This window comes from Polypterus senegalus, chromosome 4, assembly GCF_016835505.1.
Source record: "Polypterus senegalus isolate Bchr_013 chromosome 4, ASM1683550v1, whole genome shotgun sequence".
In the NCBI taxonomy this organism is placed as follows: domain Eukaryota; kingdom Metazoa; phylum Chordata; class Cladistia; order Polypteriformes; family Polypteridae; genus Polypterus; species Polypterus senegalus.
This window is the reverse complement of record NC_053157.1, coordinates 13,472,377-13,497,002: the sequence shown is the minus strand read 5'-3', so window position 1 is coordinate 13,497,002 and position 24,626 is coordinate 13,472,377. Positions and strand designations below refer to the sequence as shown.

The 24,626-nt window shown below is 43.3% G+C and overlaps 1 protein-coding gene across 2 annotated transcripts in view; it reads right to left on the bottom strand.

The window, feature by feature from the left end:
- The window catches only part of fhdc1 (FH2 domain containing 1), a 93,026-nt gene extending 86,853 nt beyond the window's left edge, over window positions 1-6,173 (bottom strand). The window contains exon 1 of one of the 2 annotated variants that reach the window (XM_039750264.1): window positions 6,004-6,173. The gene's annotated coding sequence lies outside the window, so the exon portion shown is untranslated. Of the gene's footprint in view, window positions 1-5,610; window positions 5,659-6,003 lie in introns of those variants that run through there. The other variant, XM_039750265.1, reaches the window with a different exon arrangement.
- Between the last annotated feature and the right edge of the window lie 18,453 nt (window positions 6,174-24,626).

Below are 24,626 nucleotides of genomic sequence, written 5' to 3'. Positions count from 1 at the left end.
AGTCGGCTAACGTCCACCACAGTCTCACAACCGAAAGAGGGAGCTGCAAAGAGGACCAAAGACTTATTTGTGCCCTATAACCAGGAAGTTCGTAAAAAAAAGAGCGACGGGCTTCCGGCGTGAAGAAAAGAACTTTTTACCTGACCCAGAAGTGATACAGGATCACATGGACTGGGGATTGGGAACACTTCCGGGTCAGGGTATATAAAAGGACTGTGGCAGCTCCCAGACGGTGAGCTGAGCTGGGTGGTAGGAGGGCAACGCGTCTGGCAGTGGTGGATTGTATTTGTGATAGTGATTATTGTGTGACTTATGAGTATAGTGGAGGAGAGGGTGCTTTGTGCACTGTGGCATTTAAATAAAGTCAACTATTGGACTTTTTCCTGGTGTCTGGAGTCTTGGACAGGGGTTCAAGGGAGCGATATGGCCCCAATCTGTCACAATATATATATATATATATATACTGTATACACCAGTAAACTCCCGATTCTCTAAAGAATCGCAAATCCAAGAATGGCAATCACTTTCTGTTCCGTCCGATCTTTGGAGGGATGAAAACTCATGGAGGGTGGGAGCTTCCTGAGAAAGTTTTTATTTAATGAAATAAATATATTTGTAGTAAAAGTAACCAATTTATTAAAACCAAAATTGACATTTAATTCTTATATCATTTAAGTCCAAAATGTGTTTGAGTTGCTGCACTCATAAGTAAAAAAAATATCGGAGTGCAAAGTTTAAAATTAAGTAAATTGGAAATAAAAAAATCATGTTAGGAATCATAATTGAACTTACTTTTAACACTGAATTACCCTCATGTGTTTCAAATAACTGCGGTGGGTTGGCACCCTGCCCAGGATTGGTTCCTGCCTTGTGCCCTGTGTTGGCTGGGATTGGCTCCAGCAGACCCCCGTGACCCTGTATTTGGATTCAGCGGGTTAGGAAATGGATGGATGGATGTTTCAAATAAGCCACACTGACTGCTGGCACAGTGGAGTGGAGTAACTGCTGGTACTGTCAGTAGGCACCACTACTTCAAGTTTAAATATGTCACCATGGCAACTTTTTGGCATGCACGCTTTACATCAAGCTTAGTTTACCGGTTGTGTTGTGTTGTTTGGGCGCCACCTACTGACTCTGGTAAGCCGCTGGGTTTGACTCTGTGGCGCTGAAGCAATGTACACGTGCGCTTTCGGCACAGCCGTGCATATATACAACCTTCATTTAGTAATTATATATATATATATACAGTATATATACAGTATATATAGATAGATAGATAGATAGATAGATAGATAGATAGATAGATAGATAGATAGATAGATAGATATGCATTGCATTTTTCATTCCAACAGAAGGTGCATAATAAACTTTAGTGCTACTTTTATTAATCCCACACCAAGTGGCATATAACATAGATACATATATATATATATATTGCATTTGTCATTCCAACAGATGGTGCATCAGAAACATTAGCACTGCTTTTACGAATCCCCTACCAAATGGTATATAACAGATATACATTGGCACTGCATTTGTCATTCCAAAAGATAGTGTGCAACATTTTAATAATAAGAATGCATTGTATTTATTATTCCAACAGATGGCACATCACAAACACTAACAATTCTTTTATGAATCCCATACCAAATAGCATATAACATATATATTTAAATATATATATGCATTGCATTTGTCATTCCAACAGATAGAGCACAGCAAACATTTTTAAATAATAAAAATGTATTGCACTTATTATTCCAACAGATGGCACATCACAAACATTAGCACTGATTTTATGAATCTCACGCCATATGGCATATAACAGATATATATGTATTCATTGTATTTGTCATTCCAACAGATGACGCTACACAAACATTAGCACTGCTTTTATCAATCCCGTGGCACAAAACAGACATGCATATGCATTGCAAACATTAACATTGAAGTCTACGTTGATTACTTAGATTTCAACCCATCTTAGACGGGTAGCACAGCTAACCCTAATCCTCTAAGAGACTCTTCCAGAAGTTTAAAAATCATAAGCGTGTGAGGTATCTTATTAAACGACTTCAAGGTCAGTGATCATGAAGGTGACGTTAGCTTTGGTGCTGCACTAGGCTTCTAGCCCACTATGGACTCTACCAGACGGTGACAATGACACATTTCAATTCCAGCTGAGAATATTTAAATTGAAGCACATAACTGAATATTTGATCCAGCTGTTTTTTTTTTTTTCATTATGCACCTCTACCTCTGTTTCTCATGAGCACCCCGGATTATTGCGCTTTACGCTAATTCACAGTTTTTGTCGGCTGTCTTGAGGAGACACACTGAGGTAAACATTTCAATGTACTGAGAACACCCAGCGATCAACCTGAACTTGAACTTGGGAAATGCGGGGTCTGTGAGGACAAAGGTGTGAATAATCCCAGGGGAATGACAAATGTGTGTGAACCTGGGATTCATTTAGGAGACGTGTGCCACGGCTGCCAGCTGGGAGTGGTGCCAGCAGGTCTAACATCAAGAAAATGTGAAAGACTTTAGAAAACCTCGCTGAATGGAGTCGCTGAACTCCTCCTCATTCATTACAACAAAACGTTTCTCACAGAAGCGGCTCTGAGGGACGACCACATGCCCTGTAATTGGCCGGACGCCCCATCCCAGCCTCTCCTCTCCTCTCCACAGGAAGGCACTTCAAAGAGCTGGTTAATGGCGGGCAGCGCGGCGTTATGTAAGATGAGAGGTCAGCCGTGGCACTCGCTGAAAGTGAATCAGAAAGGCGGGCGGCGCTCCCAGAGATAAAGACACCTGCCACTGTAAGCAACAGGTGCACCGCTGTATAGACTCACACCTGGGGGGCTGAGGTGGGGGGCATAGCAGGTGGAATGAGCTGAGGTGGGGGCAGTGGGGGGCACTGGGCTTGAGAAACACAGAATGGCAGCAACAGACTGTAAAGAAACACTGGAATTAAAGGGCAATAAAAGTGACCTGCAGGCTGACCAGACCACTCCAAGAAACAAACCCTGATAAGCAGATAATAATAAGGTGAGAAAGACCACCCGCCATGTCACCAATCACAGAGTCCGACCACCGGACAAGCAGCACGGCCTTCAACTATAAGGTGTCTTACATAATGAGCTCTGTCATTAGAGACAAAAGACGGACAGACAGACAGACTGGAAAGACTTGGAAAATCGGGAATCAGTGTCTACTACTGCTGTAGAGCAACAGATCAGCAGACGTGAAAGGCACTATATAATACAGATAGATAGATAGATAGATAGATAGATAGATAGATAGATAGATAGATAGATAGATAGATAGATAGATAGGGAAGATACCGTAATATATATTTTTATTTTTTAAATTCTTTATTAAGCCAAAGATCAGTAACAACAGTTAAACATCAAATTAAACACAGAAAACAGAGCTGAAGATCATTAAAAAAATATAAACCAAAAACAAAGAAAGACACTAAGTAAAAACCACATAATTAATTCCAAGTACAGTAAATAGCACATGCACTTCCCCAACACCCCACATGCATTTAAAAAGATCAGTGCCATCAATACGTTCATAATATTCTACTGTTATTCTGCTTTTAACTAAAACCTTAAACATCAGTAATGCATCAGTAGTTGACTTACTCTTAGCTTTATTTCTTGTTGTTTTCCAAATTATATGATTTTTTTCATTAGTCTTTATTAAATAGAATAGCAAGACAAATATAAAACTTCAATGTAATCATTTAACACATGTTATAAAGTGAACTGTGTTCCTAACAATATACACATAAATAAACATTTTTCCTATTCCTAAAATAAATTTCATGATTCACACATCTTGTCACCACACATATAATTAATCACTACCATTACTACCCCAGTACACACCTCCTACACTGCGTTCAGACAATATCTAATATCTAATATATATATATATATATATATATATATATATATATATATATATATATATATATATATATATATATATATACATACAGGGTGGCCAATAGTAGGTTTAAATCTGTTTGTATGGGAAAAGACATGTAGGTTATGATCATTACAATAGCTTTATTAACTCAATATCTTTAAGAAGAAGAAAAAGACAAATAAGGAGACATAATACAAATAAATAACACAAAATTAAAAAAATAATACAAGAATAAACTCAGCCTTTCACATACGCACAACTGTTTACCTACTTCTGCCCATAAATGACTTCACCATTACTGCCACAGTACATACCTTCTACTTTGCACACAAACTCAAAAACAATTCCTTGAGAATTTCAGAAAAAAACAAAATCATGTTTAACAAACATCAATAATTTCCATATATAAAGAGTAAATGACCCTTTCCACTGTATTTTGTACTCCGCCTACATTCTTAATATGTAACCAGTTTAAAATCAACTCATCCTCAATTAGACAGATAGACAGATATGTGAAAGGCACTATATAATATGTCGCGTCAGCTCCACTGGTGTATTCGTTCATTCCTTTCTGTCCCAGATGTCGCTTTCACTGCACACACACACACACACACCGGTGCTTTTCTCTCTCTCTCTCTCTCTCTCTCTCACACACACACCGGTGCTTCACACACAGACTCCAATCACGTGACCGCATTGCCCAATTCCCCTCATCCCTTATCCTGTTCCACATCCTTCTGCTCCGTTGGTCGGCACACCACCAGCACCAGCGGGTCTATCAACTAACATTGCAAAGCAACTACTTTGAAAAGTTGAAAGGTAAAAAATAAAAAGTTCGATGCACATCTATTCTTAAAATGTCTAAAACATATCTACCACCCGAAACATAAAAGGTGGGCGATATTTTTCATCCAGTCAGGAAATTCCTGCCAGTGCGACGTTAACTGCCCGCGTCCCGTACTCAGTGATTCAAAATTTTCAGTCGCGCGGGGTCCGCAGCCTCCCCGAGCAGCACCGTGCCGATGGTATTAAGCGCATTTAAAAGTGTGCGTTCGATGTCAGGTAAGTCCAATAATAACAACTATGACTTGACTATGATAATGATGATGATGATGATGATGGGCATTCTGCGTGTTGCCCTTTCGCTGCCGAACGCCGTGCGATTTGTGCCCGCCACCCTCTGAGCACACATTGACACAATGCGCTGAAAGGCACCTTTGAGGAAGGCGCGGACGAGTCCCACCCAGCAGACGTCTGTTTAGTGTACAGTGGATTATTTACCCAGCGTATTACTGTTTTAATTCTCGTTATTGTTTGCACCGTTTTGCTAATTGTCTGTCACTGAAGAAGAAGCGACGCTGTAGCTCCGGGCTGCCGTTTCCATGCCAGTCATGTAGCCGAGGACGGAACGCCACAGGTTGCTCGGATCGGCGGCATCTTAAACGCAGGCGCACCTGTCTTAGTTTTGTGGGGCACCCGCACCCCTTGTGGTCAAAATGAATCAAGCGACAAGCAGATCCGCTCCCTTTCTGTCTGCAAGCTCTCTGGGTGACGGATGTAAAAGCGAAGCCGCAGTTCCCGTGGCTGGCCATCGCCGGCAGTCCCCGTGCCACCCTCAGCCTTACCCGATCGGGACTTTCTCACGTCTCCTCCGCCTATATAACTAACCTCTTCCCCCACTGAGTGACTCTTTCGCACTTCCTTGTGGTCTCCTCTTCCACCCGTCCGTGTCCAAAGGTGGTTAAAGCGCGGATGGAGGTGTTCGCCTTTCTCCTGATCTCGTTCTCATTGGGATATCTTGAGCTGTCATCTGCAGCTGTATGAAAATGCAGCCCGTAATATTCAAACGGCTGTGGAGTCCGCTTATCTTGAAACAAGACACATATAAGACATACATGCACACACACTCAGCCACACAGGCACCCAGACATAAACAGAAGCACTGCCTGTCACTCCCAGTGATGGATGCGAAGTGCGACCCAGAAGACCCACAAAAGCCAATCCAGCTGTGCTGACCCGCATTGTACGGCGAAACAAAAGCGGCGCCTCCACTCAACTTACATGTGCCATAAGCGTATGAGGGAGCGGATCGACAGGCGAAGAGCGAAATCCAAAATGCCAGCTTGTTCTGCGTTCACCTCGAAGAGCGACGGCCACCCAGGCGACGTCTGCGCAGCGGCACCGCCGGACCAGCAACGACAGACCCAGCGTCGCACTACGCCTGCGCAAATGTACAGGTGCTCCGGACGAGGACCCCACCCGATGAGCGCCCAAAACAGCGCAAGCGCACAGACTGACGCCTGTCTACTCACTCGCTCTCCAAAGTTGTCTTCTGAATAGCGCGGGCTGTTACGACTCCGAGGGGACCGGAGGATTACAGGACAGAACACCCCCACACAAAACCGACAGCTTAATGTCTTTACACTTATTTTATGATCGGTAGATTGCACGTTAACGAAACTGCTCCTTTGTCTTTAATAGACAGATGGGCAACCTTCGCGCTCAGCACAGCGACACACTCGTGAACTCAGCTTTACTGTTCAGGTCAGTTGGGTGCTGGGACTTTACATAACAAGGGGGGAGCCCAACCTGGACGGGACGCCAGGCCATTACTGGGCACAAATCCTGGGCACATTCCTGTACATCAGCGCGAGGTCAGTCCAGAGCCGCCAGGCGTCTTAAGCGCCACATCCTTGAACTAGAAGACGTGCACGTGGGGAGGCGTAACAAGGCCACACTGAAACCAGGTGAGCTGGAATCGCCAATGCCACTATATAATAAAAGATATGAAAGGCGCTAAAAAAGAGATAGACGGATAAAAATACACTATAGAATGGATAGAAATGGAAGGCACTATATAAAAATTATGCAGAGCCACTATATAATAGATACATAGAAAGGAAAGACACTATATAGTAGAAATAAAGTTAACAATATAAAAAGGTTATAAAGACACTATATAATAGATATATTGAAAGAAAAACACAAATGCACTATATAATGAGTAGAAATGAAAGGCACTAGATAAAAAGGATACAAAGACACTATGTAACAGATATATAGAAAGGAAAGGCACTACAGTATACCATAGAAATAAAATTCACTATATAGAAAGGATACAAAGGCACTACGTATGTAATAGATATGTATAAAGAAAGGGCACTATATAATTAAGGATATGAAAGGTGCTATGTAATAGATATAACTGAAAGGCCCTGTATAGAAGGGATACAAAGGCATTATATAAAAGATATATAGAAAGGAAAGGCGGTATATAATAGACAGAAATGAAAGGCTATACATAATAGATAAAAAAGGCACTCTATAATAGATAGAAATGAAAGGTACTATATTAAAAGGATACAAAGGGACTATATAAGAGATGTATGGAAAGAAAAGCACTGTATAATAAAGAATTTGAAATGAGCCAATTAATAGATAAAAGGGCACTATATGATAGATATATAGAAAGAAAAGGCACTATATAATAAAGAAAATGAAAGGAGATAAATACTAGATAAAAATGCACTATATTATGGATATAATTGAAAGGCCATGTTTCAAACAAATACAAAACACTATATAATAGATATATAAAAAGGAAAGGCACTATATAATTAAGTAAGTGAAAGGGTGTAAATAATAGATAATAATAGGTAATAAAAATGAAAGGCACTATATTAAAATGATACAAAGTCACTATATAATAGATATATGAAAAGGAAAAGCACTACATAAAAAAAGAATATAAAAGGTACTAAATAAAGGATAAATAAAATGACACTATATAATATACAGAAATGAAAGACACTATATAAAAAGAATACAAAGGCACTGTATAATAGATAGATGTATAGAAAGGAAAGGCGCTATAAAATAAAGAATTTAAAAGGCAGTCTATAGTAGATTGATAACAAAGGCAATATAGAACAAAGGATTCAAAAGGCACCATATCAAAGGTAAACGGAGAGCTGAAAAAAGGCACTATATAACACACAGATAGAAAAGAGACTTATAAGAAAGGATACACTATAATAAATACGTAGATAGGTACAATTTATTAAAGGATATGTAAGACACTATAAGATAGATAGATGGATATAAAGGCACTACATGATAGATAGATAGATAGATAGATAGATAGATAGATAGATAGATAGATAGATAGATAGATAGATAACAAAGCAGAAACCATTCCTTGACAGGACACCAGACCAGGGGTCCTCAATCCCAGTCCTGGAGAGCCGCAGTGGCTGCAGGATTTTGTTCTGACCTGGTTGCTTAATTAGAAAGCAATTCTTGCCAATAAAGCACTAACAAGCTATGAAATTAAATTAACTCTGCTATGTCAGGTCATTCTCATATCCTAGATTTTCTTTCCCTTTCTATCATGCAAATGATTTGAAGGCTAAAATGGACGAGTAATTCTCAGTCCTTCACTTTTTTCTCTTCATTTTTCTTCCAAGTATTTAATTAAACCCAATAGTGCAGATAAATACACACAGGTGTAAATGTAAATAAGCTAAATGGAGAAATGCTGCTCTCTCTTGTCATTTGCATGTCATTGATAATAAGGAGCAATTAAAATAGCTGTTTAAGACAAAATTAAGCAATAAGAGCTCAAAATCACTAAAGTGAAGCAGAAGTGTTACTTTAGCAATAAGTGCTTTTTATTAAGCAACTGGGTTGGAGCAAAAACCTGCAGCCACTGCGGCTCTCCAGGACCGTGATTGAGGACCCCTGCACCAGACCATTACTGGGCAGCACTGGGAATTCAAATGGCAGATCTATGGCTTACAGTACCACATTATAGCCACTAGAGGGCAACTCTGCCTTCAGGAAGTTCTATGTAATTGTATGGTGGCAGTCGTACAATGAAGTATTTAATCAATGTTTTATCGTGATTAATTTACACTTTGAGTAGAGTTCTTTTCCTATTTCTACAATGTGAGCGGCAAAAGGTGAAGTGGCTCACTCAAGGAGCTAGAAGTGCTACGGGTTGAAATCTAAGTAGTCAAACGATCCCTTCTCCTGGCGACGGCCTTTTCCTCTTTGGACAGAGCTGCTCGTTTTCGTTGCTTCCTCTTGCCATTGCTCATCCAGCTGATCACCCTTATAATCGAAGTGTTTTGCTGGGAAAATACGTTGGTGGTTCCTACCACATTTAGATGCTCCAGCCAAGGGTTTGATTTATCTTTATTTTCACTCATCTATTGCTTTCCACATGAAGTTATCAGTCATTAGCATTACAGCTATAAACCCTCATTTATGGGGACCGAGTGGGTGGATTAAATTCGCTACCACGCTGCTGTTGCTGGAGTATAACGTTCAACAACAAAAATTCAATTTGACCCTTTTCTACAGTACGTATTTCCCTATTTTTCATTTTTTTCTTCCTAACTGTAGCAACTGGCTGCGGTGGGTTGGCACCCTGCCCAGGATTGGTTCCTGCCTTGTGCCCTGTGTTGGCTGGGATTGGCTCCAGCAGACCCCCGTGACCCTGTATTCGGATTCAGCGGGTTAGAAAATGGATGGATGGATGTAGCATCTGGACGGACACACACAGACAGATAGACTCTTGTCCTTTTATTAAAGTGCATAAGCTGATTCCTGTCTATTCAGAAGTTACTTTCTGTTGGACGTGTTAACATTTGGAGTGCACCATCTATTGTAATATATTTTATAATGCATCCGGTTTCCTCCCACAGTCCAAAGACATGCAGGTTAGGTTAGACTGGCGATCCTAAATTGTCCCTAATGTGTGCTTGGTGTGTGGGTGGGTGTGTGTGTGTGCCCTGCGGTGGGCTGGCATCCTGCTTGGGGTTTGCCTCCTGCCTTACAACAACAACATTTATTTATATACATACAAAAAAAAATGTAGCTCAAAGTGCTTTACAAAATGAAGAATAGAAAAATAGAAGATACAATAAAAAATAAAAATAAGTCAACATTAATTAACATAGAATAAGTAAGGTCCGATGGCCAGGGTGGACAAAAAAAAAAAAAAAACTCCAGACGGCTGGAGAAAAAAAAATAAAATCTGTAGGGTTGCCAGACCAAGAGACCACCCAGTCCCCTCTGTGTTGGCTGGGATTGGCTTCAGCAGACCCCCATGACCCTGTAGTTAGGATATAGCTGGTTGGATAATGGAGATGGATGGATGGATGTAACTAATAAAATGCTTTGTAATTTTCTTTCCAACAGTTGGCGCATCACAAACTTTGGCACTATTTTTACAAATCCCATAACAAACAGCATATAACAGAGATGCAGCAACCTGACAGACACAAAGATACACAGATGAAGACACACGCGGTCACACACACACACACACACCTGTTCTTTTATTAAGGTGGATGAGCTGATTTTTGTCCATGCGGCAGTGTTAGGGATGCCACCCAGGAACCTTACCTGGCACAGTCACCCATGGAGTGGAAGGACCAGGTGAGACAGGGTGCACAGAGCATTGTCTCCCCCAAACCGTTAGGTGACAGCCCCCCAGGTTACGGTGCCATCACAGATTCCCACAGAGCAAAATGGTAATTGGAGTTCACTGTCTAAGCCCTGTTGTGCTCTGAGGATGCTGTCAGGGGGCAAAGAAAAGTCCTGGATGTGCTCCTGAGCCAAACCTTTGGGACACTGGAAATCCTCGCAGGTTTCATATAAAAGGAGCTGCCTGCCTCAACTCCAGGAGCCAGAGTCGGAAGGAGATGGACGAAGCTTGCTGGAGGAGCGGAGGAGAGAAGCCAGGGAGCCAACAGAGAGAAATGAGAGTTACTGTGCTTGTGACTGCAACTGCGATTGTGGTGTGGTAAACTCTTTCCATAAGAGATTCACACAATAAAATCCTCATGTTAAGTGCTGACTTTGTGTCAGGTGTTGGTGGGGCTGCAGGGCCCCCCCTAGGGACCACAGCAGTTTCTCTCTGTTGGACACATTCAGCTTCAACGTTTGCTCTGCACCATCCTTTGGGATGTATTTGATAATGCAGAAATGATCAGAAGTCCTTGAAGTTCTGCATACCACATCAACCCTCTCCGCCACTTCCCCGTCAATCCACTTTGATTAAAGCGTGTCTGTGCGTCTGTCCAGGTGCTGTGTCTCTGTCATTCCAAAAGATGACACATCACAAACATTTTTAGAATTACAATGCATTGTCATTCCAACACATGGTGCATCATAAACATTAGCGTCTTAATCACACGCAGCAGGAAGCTGACAAAGCAATCCCGCAAGACGAGACTTTGTGCCAAGAGATTTAAGCACACTCCTGAGACCCTCACCTTTCTTTATTTTTAGATATTGTATGATGGTCACAGTTTGCTGGTCATTTTGTCTTTCTATTATAATAAAAAAAAAACTCCTGGGACATGATGAGGCTTTTTAGCCTGACATGAGACGTGGCTTTTTCAGAGAGATACTTTCACGGCCCGCGAGACGAGACTTTGTGCCAAGAGTTTTATCCACACCCGGGGCCGGAAATAAAAGACAAAGAGTAGATGACAAAGTAGAACGTCCTAAAGAATTGAAAAGCATTGGCGCGATACACAGGCAGAGCAGGATAGAGATAATGGAAGAATGAAAATTCGAAAGTCCCAAAAAATTGATTGTAAAGATCGCATTAGCGCAAACAAATGGGGATTATTACTCAGTGAAATAACGGAACAGCAAACAGAGATCAAATATATTGTTCAGATTTAAGCCTTCAGTCAGAGACTTGTAGATCGTCCAGTTCGTGTTGCCATCAGGGTGAAGTAGTGTTTCTTCCAAACTGAAGAGGCGTATCCGCGAGAATTAAAAGATTTGTTGTTTGGTGAAAGTGAAAGGCAGAGATGCGATGTGGCTGGCACACCGCGCAGACCAGGGGGGTTTGGCAAACGAAGCGAGCGGATGGGTGAAGCCCCCTAGCAGGCCCGGTTCCGCCGGTTGTGCAAAAGGGCGCATACACGAAGGCAGCTGAACCCGGCCGCCCTCAACAAAACGCAGGCTCGCCGCGGAGCTCGTCTCTTCCCGTTGAATGTCATTAACTTGCTTTATAGGAAAACGGGGACGTCCCACCACGTGAATTGGGGCAGCTCAAGTACGCAGCACATCAATCAAATGTCTTTCTAGTGTTAATCGGAATTTTTCTGATGAATTAATTAAACTTGTTGCCGATTCGTTAAATGTGTAAGTCAAGTTTTTTTTCTACCTATACGAAGACATTTTCTTTAATTTTTTTTTTTTTGACATTAAGGAAATTGCGAAAATTTTTAATTTTAAATACACTGGTTTAGAAAACGGTGCTCCCTGCGTGGAGTCTGCATGTTCTCCCCGTGTCTGCGTGGGTTTCCTCCCACAGTCCAAAGACATGCAGGTTAGGTGCATTGGCGATTCTAAATTGTCCCTAGTGTGTGCTTGGTATGTGTGTGTGTGTGTGTGTGTGCCCTGCGGTGGGCTGGCGTCCTGCCCAGGGTTTGTTTCCTGCCTTGCCCTGTGTTTGGCTCCAGCAGACCCCCGTGACCCTGTAGTTAGGATATAGCAGGTTGGGTAATGGATGGATAGACGGTTTAGAAAATGAGTGAAGGTATTATAGGGTGAGGAGGCAGCTTCGCCTCTAGAATCTAGAAGCCCCCTAGTATCTCATTATTGTCAGTCAGTCATTATCCAACCCGCTATATCCTAACTACAGGGTCGTGGGGGTCTGCTGGAGCCAATCCCAGCCAACACAGGGCACAAGGCAGGAACAAACCCTGGGCAGAGCGCCAGCCCACCGCAGTATCTCATTATTGTTTGGCTGCTAATTAAATGAAAAGAAACAACTAAGGGGTCTCAGTCTTTAAGAGCAAGTCAATTAAAATGAATTCAAAAGAAGTTAATTAGCAGCAAAAACAGGTCACTGATTAAGGAAAGGGTTAGAATGAAAACCTGCGGCCACCAGAGTTTGAGATCCCTGGTGTAGATGATACACAAGTGTCCCAGTTTGTGGACTTTGAGAATCTGGTGCGTAGCGCAGGCCGGGGGGTCGGCGAGTGAAGCAAGCAGGAGATCGAAGCCCCCTAGTATGTGTATATATATATATATATATATAAACATTTAAGGTAATGATTTCCTCTACGGGCGGCACGGTGGCACAGTGGGTAGCGCTGCTGCCTCGCAGTAAGGAGACCCGGGTTCGCTTCCTGGGTCCTCCCTGGGTAGAGTTTGCATGTTCTCCCCGTGTCTGCGTGGGTTTCCTCCCACAGTCCAAAGACATGCAGATGAAATGGATTGGCGATCCTAAATTGTCCCAAGTGCGTGTGCCCTGTGGTGGGCTGGCACCCTGCCCGGGGATTGTTTCCTGCCTTGCGCCCTGTGTTGGCTAGGATTGGCTCCAGCAGATCCCTGTAGTTAGGATTTAGCGGGATGGATGGATGGATTTCCACCACACAAGAAACAGAAGACAAGAGGCCATTGGATTACTGAAGGCAGGCTCCGTGTCCCTGCAGTTCTGATGATGGCGCTTCACTCTTTTGTCTCTGAAGGTTTTTGTGGTGAATGTTTTTAGCTCCACAGCATCCTCCAGGTGAGGAAAGTAAGCCATCACACCACATCATGCCGTGACAGCCGGGGCAGACAATCAAGCTTAGAGGTGAGCAGCAGCCCTCTCTGGGGGTCTTCCTGCTGAAGCACAGATCAGATTGGTGGCACAATGGCATCTGGCGCTTCCAGCTGCGTTGTCATTGTCATTATCCTGTGGCCACAGCAGTTTGTGAAATGAGATCTTTGGAGGACGACGGCTCTGGGACCCTCGGGGAGGGTGGTACAAGGATCTGCCCTCACTTTGACCGATAAAATGAAATTGAACTAAGGTGAGCCCCTCATTGGATAGGAAAAGAGAAGGTCACTGGGGGGTGAGGAGTGTTCAGGATATGGAGACACTAAGGTATCAGGGGGGCATCTGCACATAGACCCCTTTAAATAATAAAAAATGAGACATAGCAGGCTGAGCGGACAGTCCGAATGGCACAAGCGTCACTCAGAAATCCCGCACAGGAGCCGCACACTGCGTGACATTTTATTACACAATACAGCCATTGCTGCCTCCTTGATATTTCACTACGACCTGAATAATATTTATACCGTAAACCCTAAAATGGAATACATGGATGGATTCAAATTTAATGATGCAGATTGTGGGCAAGGTGGCACGGTGGCGCTGCTGCCTCACAGTTAAGAGACCCGGGTTTGCTTCCCAGGTCCTCCCTGTGTGGAGTTGGCATGTTCTCCCCGTGTCTGCGTGGGTTTCCTCCCACAGTCCAAAGACAAGCAGGTCAGGTGGATTGGCGATCCTAAATTGTGCTTGGAGTGTGTGTGTGTGTGTGTGTCCTGCGGTGGGCTGGTGCCCTGCCTGGGGGTGTTAGGATTATAGCGGGTTGGATGAATGGGTGGATGGATTGTGGGCAGCATGGGGTCCCATTCTTTCATACTGGCCTGATTCCTGCGTAATAAATGAATAGAATCCATCTTTGACTTCACTTCAGATTCTTCAGAAGATGTGTATCATCATCAAGTCCTTCCATGAGAACCCTAAATCCAAAGAGGACTGTTTCATTTATGTTAGAGGGGACTGGGTGGTCTCATGGTCTGGGATCCCCACAGATTTTATTTTTTTCTCCAGCCGTCTGGAGTTTTTTTTTGTTTTTTCTGTCCACCCTGGCCATTGGACCTTACTGTTATTCTATGTTAATTAATGTTGACTTATTTTTATTTTTTATTGTGTCTTCTATTTTTCTATTCTTCATTTTGTAAAGCACTTTCAGCTACTTTTTGTATGAAAATGTGCTATAGAAATAAATGTTGTTGTTGTTGTGTACTTACTATGGTGGCACGGCGGTTGGCGCTGCTGTCTTGAGAATCCAGTGTCCCGAGTTTGGCTCCCATACCCATTTGTTGTCTGTGTGGCATTTGCATGTTCTACCTGCTGTGGTCTGCAGAGGGCGCCCTTGCCACCCAAACCCGACACAGACAGACGCAGGACACAAGTTGAGCACACATGTTCTCCTGTGGGAAACGCGTTCCCCGTTTCCCACCTGCACAGCAGTTCCAAAGCCGCAAACATAATGAACACAATACTTTCATTTCCCTACTTCTCCTTTTGTCTTCTCTTCTCTCTCTTCTTCACTTTGTCCTCCACCTCCCAGAGTACTGGCTGCTGTCCTCTTTTATAACGTACCTCCAGGTGTTCCGTGACTTTTTTCCGGCAGCACTCCCAGATGTGGTGGAAATGCCATAACCAGGACCTGCAGCACCCTCTGGTGGCACCAAGAGAACCCAACAGGGCTGTGCCAAACTCCAAACCCCTGAGGAGACCTAATAATACATTTTATTTTTATTTATATAGCGCCTTTCCCATGCTCAAGGCACTTAAGCCTGAGGGACCTGTGGGAGTCCGAGGCAGCGCTGCAACCCAGGAAGGCTGCCATCTAGCACTCTGGGGGAGGTAACGCCCCGAATCTGCTCTCTCCGCTGGTCCTTCCACTAATGTGGGTGCCACTCTGGCCGCCCGCCACATTGGAGACATAACAGGTGAGGATACTTGGTGATCGTATATGAACGTGCATGAGGGGGGCCTACTATCTTCACTTTTTTCACACTTCATTGGGTTGTAGATTTATAAGAGTTTTGAGCGTCAGAAAGTTGCTATGTATTATTATGATTGTTAGTTTTAAATCAAAAATCCCATCAATCTACACTCTATAATCCGTAATGACAAAGTGAAAACATGCTAAAAATCAAAAACCGAAACCTCTCATTGCTAGAAGTATTCAGACCCAGAACCGCGTACTTTGTAGAAGCCCCTTTGGCAGAGCAGTTCCAGCTTCAAGTCACTTTAACGAAGTCTCTACGAGTTTTGCAGTTTTTCTTCCGTTCTTCCTGGCAGATCCTCTCCAAGCTCAGTTAGATTCGACAGCTTTACTTACTCAATGCAATCTCTAACATCCAAGTGAAAGACATCACAGCTACAGTTCAGAAGAATTTAAAAAAAACTTGAAATCCTGAGATGAAAAAAGGATTTTTTCATCCTAACCCCCTTTGAAATATTCCCTTTTTTTTGTTTTACAGCCTTAAATGAAAACACACAAACCAATAGAGTGGTGTGAAAAACTATTTGCCCCCTTCCTGATTTCTTATTCTTTTGCATGTTTGTCACACAAAATGTTTCTGATCATCAAACACATTTAACCATTAGTCAAATATAACACAAGTAAACACAAAATGCAGTTTTTAAATGATGGTTTTTATTATTTAGGGAGAAAAAAAAAATCCAAACCTACGTGGCCCTGTGTGAAAAAGTAATTGCCCCCTGAACCGAATAACTGGTTGGGCCACCCTTAGCAGCAATAACTGCAATCAAGCGTTTGCGATAACTTGCAATGAGTCTTTACAGCTCTGGAGGAATTTTGGCCCACTCATCTTTGCAGAATTGTTGTAATTCAGCTTTATTTGAGGGTTTTCTAGCATGAACCGCCTTTTTAAGGTCATGCCATAGCATCTCAATTGGATTCAGGTCAGGACTTTGACTAGGCCACTCCAAAGTCTTCATTTTGTTTTTCTTCAGCCATTCAGAGGTGGATTTGCTGGAGTGTTTTGGGTCATTGTCCTGTTGCAGCACCCAAGATCACTTCAGCTTGAGTTGACGAACAGATGGCCGGACATTCTCCTTCAGGATTTTTGGTAGACAGTAGAATTCATGGTTCCATCTATCACAGCAAGCCTTCCAGGTCCTGAAGCAGCAAAACAACCCCAGACCATCACACTACCACCACCATATTTTACTGTTGGTATGATGTTCTTTTCTGAAATGCTGTGTTCCTTTTACGCCAGATGTAACGGACATTTGCCTTCCAAAAGTTCAACTTTTGTCTCATCAGTCCACAAGGTATTTTCCCAAAAGTCTTGGCAATCATTGAGATGTTTCTTAGCAAAATTGAGACGAGCCCTAATGTTCTTTTGCTTAACAGTGGTTTGCGTCTTGGAAATCTGCCATGCAGGCCGTTTTTGCCCAGTCTCTTTCTTATGGTGGAGTCGTGAACACTGACCTTAATTGAGGCAAGTGAGGCCTGCAGTTCTTTAAACGTTGTCCTGGGGTCTTTTGTGACCTCTCGGATGAGTCGTCTCTGCGATCTTGGGGTAATTTTGGTCAGCCGGCCACTCCTGGGAAGGTTCACCACTGTTCCATGTTTTTGCCATTTGTGGATAATGGCTCTCACTGTGGCTTTAGAAATGGTTTTATAACCTTTACCAGACTGATAGATCTCAGTTACTTCTGTTCTCATTTGTTCCTGAATTTCTTTGGATCTTGGCATGATGTCTAGCTTTTGAGGTGCTTTTGGTCTACTTCTCTGTGTCAGGCAGCTCCTATTGAAGTGATTTCTTGATTGAAACAGGTGTGGCAGTAATCAGGAAATTGAACTCAGGTGTGATACACCACAGTTAGGTGATTTTTAACAAGGGGCAATTACTTTTTCACACAGGGCCATGTAGGTTTGGATTTTTTCTCCCTAAATAATAAAAACCATCATTTAAAAACTGCATTTTGTGTTTACTTGTGTTATATTTGACTAATGGTTAAATGTGTTTGATGATCAGAAACATTTTGTGTGACAAACATGCAAAAGAATAAGAAATCAGGAAGGGGGCAAATAGTTTTTCACACCATTGTATTTTTTCCAGCTTTACTTACTCAATGTAATCTATAACATCGAACTGAAAGATATCACAGCTAGAGTTCAGAAGAATTATAAAAAATAAAAAACAAGAAATACTGGGATGAATAAAGGACCCCCCCTACCCCCCAAACTCAATCAGGTGTAAGTGCCCACCATTTCCATTGCGGTTACTGGCTTCCTTCCATCCGTGATCAACTGTAATGAGTGTGATCAGTGAAGCTGTTCCTGGTCCATTCATTCCCTTGCTTGGTAGTGCAACTGACAGCAAACAGGTGACTATGGGTGGTCAGCCACTTTGAAAAGATCTCAGGGATAGAGTTGTGGACAGACATAAGGCAGGAGATGGAGACAAGAAAATCTCAAAGGCTTCATCAGTCTCAAGGAGCAGAGTAAAGTCCATCGTAAAGAAGTGGCAAGTGTTTGGTACTACTAGGACCCTCCATGGATCCTCCAAACTGGATGGAAGAGCAAGAAGGAAACTGGTAAGGGAGGCTACTGAGAGCCAATGGCCACTTGGAAGGAGTTACAGGATTTCATGGCAAAGAGTGGCCATTGTGTGCAGGAGACAACAATTTCACAAGCGCTCCACAATTGTGGCTTGTTCGGGAGGGTCGCAGGGAAAAAGCCAGTTGTCAAGAAAAGCCACATTAAGGCTCGTTTGAGCTTTGCCAGAATTCATCTTGAAGATTCTGATGCCAAGTGGGAAAAGGCCTTATGGTCAGATGAGACCAAAATCCAACTATTTGGCGGAAATCCAATGCAACTCACTATCCACAACACACCAAACCTACAGTAAAGTATGGTGGTGGCAGCATCCTGTCATGGGGGGCTTGGGGCTCTTGTTAGGGTAGAAGGAAAAATGGATGGGGCAAAATACAATCAAATTCTTGAGGAAAACCTGCTACCCTCTGCCAGAAAGTTGAAGATTTTAACACGACGACGACGCAAAGCACGCAGAAAAAAAGTGAATGTCCTGGTGTGGCCCAGTCAGAGCCAAGACCTGAATCACGGTGAAAATCTGTGGAAAGATTTGAAGATAGCAGACCACCAACGCTCACCAGCCAATTTAACTGAACTTGAACAGTTAAACTGTAAAGAAGAGTGGAGGGCAAAATAGGTGAGCAAAGCTGATAGAGAAGAATCAACAGACTCAAGGCTGGCATTAAAGCAAAAGGTGGGTCAACAAAATGACATGGGGGGGGGGTGGCGTGATCCTTTATTAACCTCAGTAGGCCTTGTTTTTAAAATTCTTCTGAACTGTAGCTGTGATATCTTTCACTTGGATGTTAGAGGTTGCATTGAGTAAGTAAAGCTGGGAAGAAATATTTTTGTGTGTGTTTTTATTTTAGGCTGTAAAGCAAAAAAAATGGGAATATTTCGAGGGGGGGATGATTCTTTTCTATACCCACTGTAAATATATTATGGCAAAAGCGCTTGGTTGGCGCCAACCTGACACTGACAGACACCGGAGGCGTGTGAAATAAAATAACAGATTTATTCGTTCTTCAGCCTTGGGGCATGTCTTCCTCGCGTCCCACAGGCCCTACATCGTCCCAAAACACACAAGCAAAGAAAAGCACCAAGAAAAATCCCTCTCTTCTTCCTCCACTCCTCCCAAGCAACGTCATCATTGTCGTCATCATCATCGTCATTGTTCCGACTCTGGCGCCTCGAGTAGCGGCTGCAGGCTCTTCTTACAGCCCACCCGGAAGTGCTTCAGGTGATAATTAACCTAATTCAGGCTGCACTTCCGGGTGAGGCTGCATTCCTGCCCACAGGGGCTCGCTAAGCCGTGGAGCTCCTTTCGGTGGTGGCCATGGAACCCAACAGGGCTGAGCCTTGAAGTCCCACGCCTGTGACCCTAAATGTACCACCGCATGTTCTGGGGGACCATACACACACACACACACACACATTCATATATATATCTACTGTATGTATATTTGCAGCTGGAGATCCACAAAGGGAGAAAATGAATCACGTATCATAAAGTAGTTTTGTTATTCCTGAGCTTTCAACCCCTGCCAGGGGTCTTCATCAGAGGATAATGCTTAGACTTTGTCAGGGATGCCAGGGGAAATGACCCAGCCGGGATGCTGTGAGGGACTGGATGTGGGTCTGTGCCCACCCTGGATCACGTGGGGGCCGTCTTCCTGGTTGCTTTGGGGGCCACAGGTTGAGGGCATGGAAGCCCCACCCTGCAGTGGCCCGTGGTCACCACCAGGAGGCACCCCAATGCCTTTGGGACCTGTTGCCTCAGCACTTCCGCCACACCAGGAAGTGCTGGGGGGGAAGATTTAGGAGGACACCCGAAGAGCTGCCAGGAGAACAGCCGGCACTTCCGCCACGCTGGGGCGTGGCCAAGAGGGAATGCCGGGAACCACCTGGAGCTCATCCGGGAGAGAATAAAAGGGGCCGTCTCCCTTCATTCAGGGCTGGAGTCTTTAAAAAAAGTAGATAAAGAGAAACCAGTTAAACAAACGAGACAAAAATATTATACTTGGTCATTTATTTATTAAGGAAAATGATCAACTATTACATATTTGTGAGTGGCAGAAGTATGTGAACCTTTGCTTTCAGTATCTGGTGTGACCCCCCAATAACTGCAACTAAACGTTTCCGGTGACTTCTGATCATTCCTGCACACCGAGCCCATTCCTCCGTACAGAACAGCTTCAACTCTGGGATGTTGGTGGGTTTCCTCACATGAACTGCTCACTTCAGGTCCTTCCACAACATTTCGATTGGATTAAGGTCAGGACTTTGACTTGGCCATTCCAAAACATTAACTTTATTCTTCTTTAACCATTCTTTGGTAGAATGACTTGTGTGCTTAGGGTCGTTGTCTTGCTGCATGACCCACCTTCTCTTGAGATTCAGTTCATGGACAGATGTCCTGACATTTCCCTTTAGAATTCTCTGATATAATTCAGAATTCATTGTTCCATCAATGAAGGCAAGCCATCCTGGCCCAGATGCAGCAAAACAGGCCCAAACCATGATACTACCACCGCCATGTTTCACAGATGGGATAAGGTTCTTATGCTGGAATGCAGTGTTTTCCTTTCTCCAAACATAACGTTTTTCATTTAAACCAAAAGGTCTATTTTGGTCTCATCCATCCACAAAACATTCTTCCAGTAGACTTCTGGTTTGTCCACGTGACCGTTAGCAAACTGCAGATGAGCAGCAATGCACACCATTGTTATTCAGTGTTCTCCTGATGGTGGACTTCTGAACATGAACATTAGCCAATGTGAGAGAGGCCTTCAGTTGCTTAGAAGTTACCCTGGGGTCCTTTGTGACCTCACCGACTATTACACGCCTTGCTCTTGGAGTGATCTTTGTTGGTCGACCACTCCTGGGGAGGGTAACAATGGTCTTGAATTTCCTCCATTTGTACACAATCTGCCTGACTGTGGATTGGTGGAGTCCAAACTCTTCAGAGATGGTTTGGTAACCTTTTCCAGCCTGATGAGCACCAACAACTCTTTTTGTGAGGTCCTCAGAAATCTCCTTTGTTTGTGCTATGATACACTTCCACAAACGTGTGTTGTGAAGAGCAGACTTTGATAGATCCTGTTCGTTAAATAACACAGGGTGCCCACTCACACCTGACTGGCATCCCATCCGACTCGAATTTCACCTTCAAACTAACTGGTAATCCGTGAGGTTCACATACTTCTGCCACTCATAAATATGTAATATTCGATCATTTTCCTCAATAAATAAATGATCAAGTATAATATTTTTGTCTCATTTGTTTAACTGGTTTCTCTTTATCTACTTTTAGGACTTGAGTGAAAATCTGATGATGTTTTAGGTCATATTTATGCAGAAATATAGAAAATTGTACAGGGTTCACAAACTTTCAAGCACCACTATATATATATATATATATATATATACATATATATATATTTATTATATACAGTATATACACATACATACATACAGTGCATCCGGAAAGTATTCACAGCGCATCACTTTTTCCACATGTATATGTATATACATATCGGGGGACAACATATTCAGAACATTGGAACTCCTGACATGCTGGTTGCTATGTTCCCTGTGTTATGTTATCCATATGGTCACCCACAAGGCGTTATGGGAGCTGTAGTCCCTTAAAGCAGCCCTGTTGGGTTTCATGGGTGCTGCATGGCACTGGAAGCACTTCTGGGTCTGAGCTACTCTGTCTCACCCTGGTAAGATGGAGGAGAGCTGAAGCTCACCTGGGAGGAATAGAACAGTAGAAGAACAGAAAGAAGAAGAAGAAGAGAAAGAAGAAGAAGAAGAGAAAGAAGAAAATTGTGTTTGGCCTACCTTCTGGAAGCCTGTTGAAGGTATTCAGTGAAATAAATTATTATTTGAACCTGGAACTTGTCTGGGGTTTAGAGCTCTATGGTGCACTCTATGGGTCACTAGATATGATGAGAGGATTTGCATGTTTTTGTTGCCCCACATCACCATTTTACCACATACTGTAAGAGATGGCGTCTCCCCTCTTTAACATTTACTTTTTTTTTTTTTTTGAAGGCTGGTGACAAAATGACTGCCAGTTGTTCCCAGACAGCGGCACAAATCACACAACACCTGGTGCTCCGTGCAGCTGTCTAACAAAACCAAATCCTGAAATGAATGAATGAGAAATGATTGAGGGTATAAACTCAATTTGTCTGCCAGGCTGCGTGTCTCCCCGATTATCTGATGTGTGTTTGTGGTGACCTTGCCAGTCCTCCGTGACACTGCCGTGCTGTTAAATTGCTTTCAGCTTTAATCCGTTTGTTCCGGCATTTATTGTTATAGAGGTTATGAAAATGCAATACATCACGACCACATGGCACTGACTGAATGCACGCTTCACACGTCACGTGTTTAGTTGCTTACCTGAGAGCTTTGTTGCACAATGGTGCCCACGCCCATCTTCTAAGGTTTCAAAAGCACAGCAGCTCAAATTGCTTTCGGACTCTCTAGATTTGTCCTCTCATAAACACAACTCATCCACAATGCACTTCTAACCCCTCGGACCCCCACCCCAGCCTTTTGTCCCCTTCCTCAGGTTTTGGCCTCCCACCGCCTTACTGCTGCACTTTGGTCTGCACGCCGTCTCCATGGCTCTGCCACACAGACAGACAGACAGACAGATATGAAAGGCACTATATAATAGATAGATAGATAGATAGATAGATAGATAGATAGATAGATAGATAGATAGATAGATAGATAGATAGATAGATAGATAGATAGATAGATGTAAGGAGACCAGGGTTTGCATCCCAGGTGTCCTCCCTGCATGGAGTTTCCTCCCACAATCCAAAACACATTTAGGTACATTGGGGAGGCTAAATTGTCACTAGTGTGTGTGTGCCCCATGATTGACTGGCACTCTGTCCCGGGTTTGTCCCTGCCTTGCACCCTAAGCAAGCTAGAATAGGCTCCAGCAGACCCTGTTCTGGGCAAAGAAGGTTAGAAAATGACTAACTGACAAGCCAATGGTGACCAACGCTGTTCAGCGTCCACGGGGGAGAAAAAATAAAAAATGTCACTTTAGACGTCAGTCATCCGGTCATGTGCTATGAAAGTGCCATATACAGCACCTGCATTTTTTATTAAAATATTGTTAAACAGACAGTCCGGCGTCTCTCACACAGGAGCCCGACTTCGGGTTGAGTGAAGGTGCGCAGATGACAAGGGGGACGGGCAGCCTCCACAAAGACGAGGGGCTCGGCAGTGCGGATTGTGGGTCTTTTTATGCGCTGCTAAGATTTTACAGAAGACCCTTGAAGGAGCTCACAAAGTTCACATGCCTCCATTGCACACTGACGATTTTTCTTCATCAAGTTTCTATTAACTGGTAAGTGTTCTTCATTTCAGCCGCCTTTGACGAGGTGCTCTGTCGGTGACATTCACTGCAGAGAACGCGACAGAAGGCTGCTATTAGTGGCGGCGTTGTGCCAGATTGCCTACAACGCCCCCACGACACCGTGCCCCCACCAAACACACACATACACACCACCCCGGCTGGCACCGTTTCATCCACATTACAGTCGTTTTATATCAGTGATGTCATCACCTTTACGCCAAGTTTTTTTTTTTTTTTTTTACTCGACCAGGGAACTTTTGACAGTCCGGAATTTAAGGGAAGGGGGAATTGGGATTCAACAGGGCGGCAGGGGGTGTGTTTTGTTTCAGGAGATCAAAGCCTCTCCACCGCTCCAGCGGGTTACTACCTGCCTGCCTGTCTGCTTATCCCCCGAACTGCTCAGTTTCTTATAGCGGAGCCGCTCCTGTTCTTTGATCCCATTTTTTATTACGCTGCATCAGGTCCACTGATCTGCCACATTCCTCCCCACGTTAGCTTCACACGCTGTTTACGTTTTGTAACGTGCGGGTTGATTGAGACCACAATCACTAGAAAATGAAAACTGTCACCTTCACTCATCAAACGTGAGAGGGCGGACTCTAGCGAGTACTGCTTCTTGATTGGCGAATCGTTAGAGCTGCCACTTCAGGTGCAGGTACCTGGTGATGAATTTGAAGTTAATCGTATGAAAGTAGCTGCCTTCGCAGCGTCCGGTTATTCTGGGCGACTTTTGCTTTCACTGGGGCCTGACGCACAGAGTGGCACCTCTGAGCATGCGCAGGAGCAGCTTCGACGAGATTTCGTTTCAGGGCTTACCTCGCGTTGCGCGGAGTGTCACTGAAGTAAAAAAAAAAAACAGTAAATGAAAAAAAAAAATACATGAATACATTAATGAATACATAATTACATGAATAATAATAAAGAAATTAAGAAATAAGAAACAAAATATATTTCGTGACACATTTATACTTACGCTTCATGTTGTTATTTATTGTCACATTTCGGAATACTTTTACTTATTTTTTTATTTCACTTTTTCTGAAATATTCCTACATACACACACACACACACACACAAGGCCACTTTAGCATTGTCAATTCACCTGACCTGCATGTCTTCAGTGTATT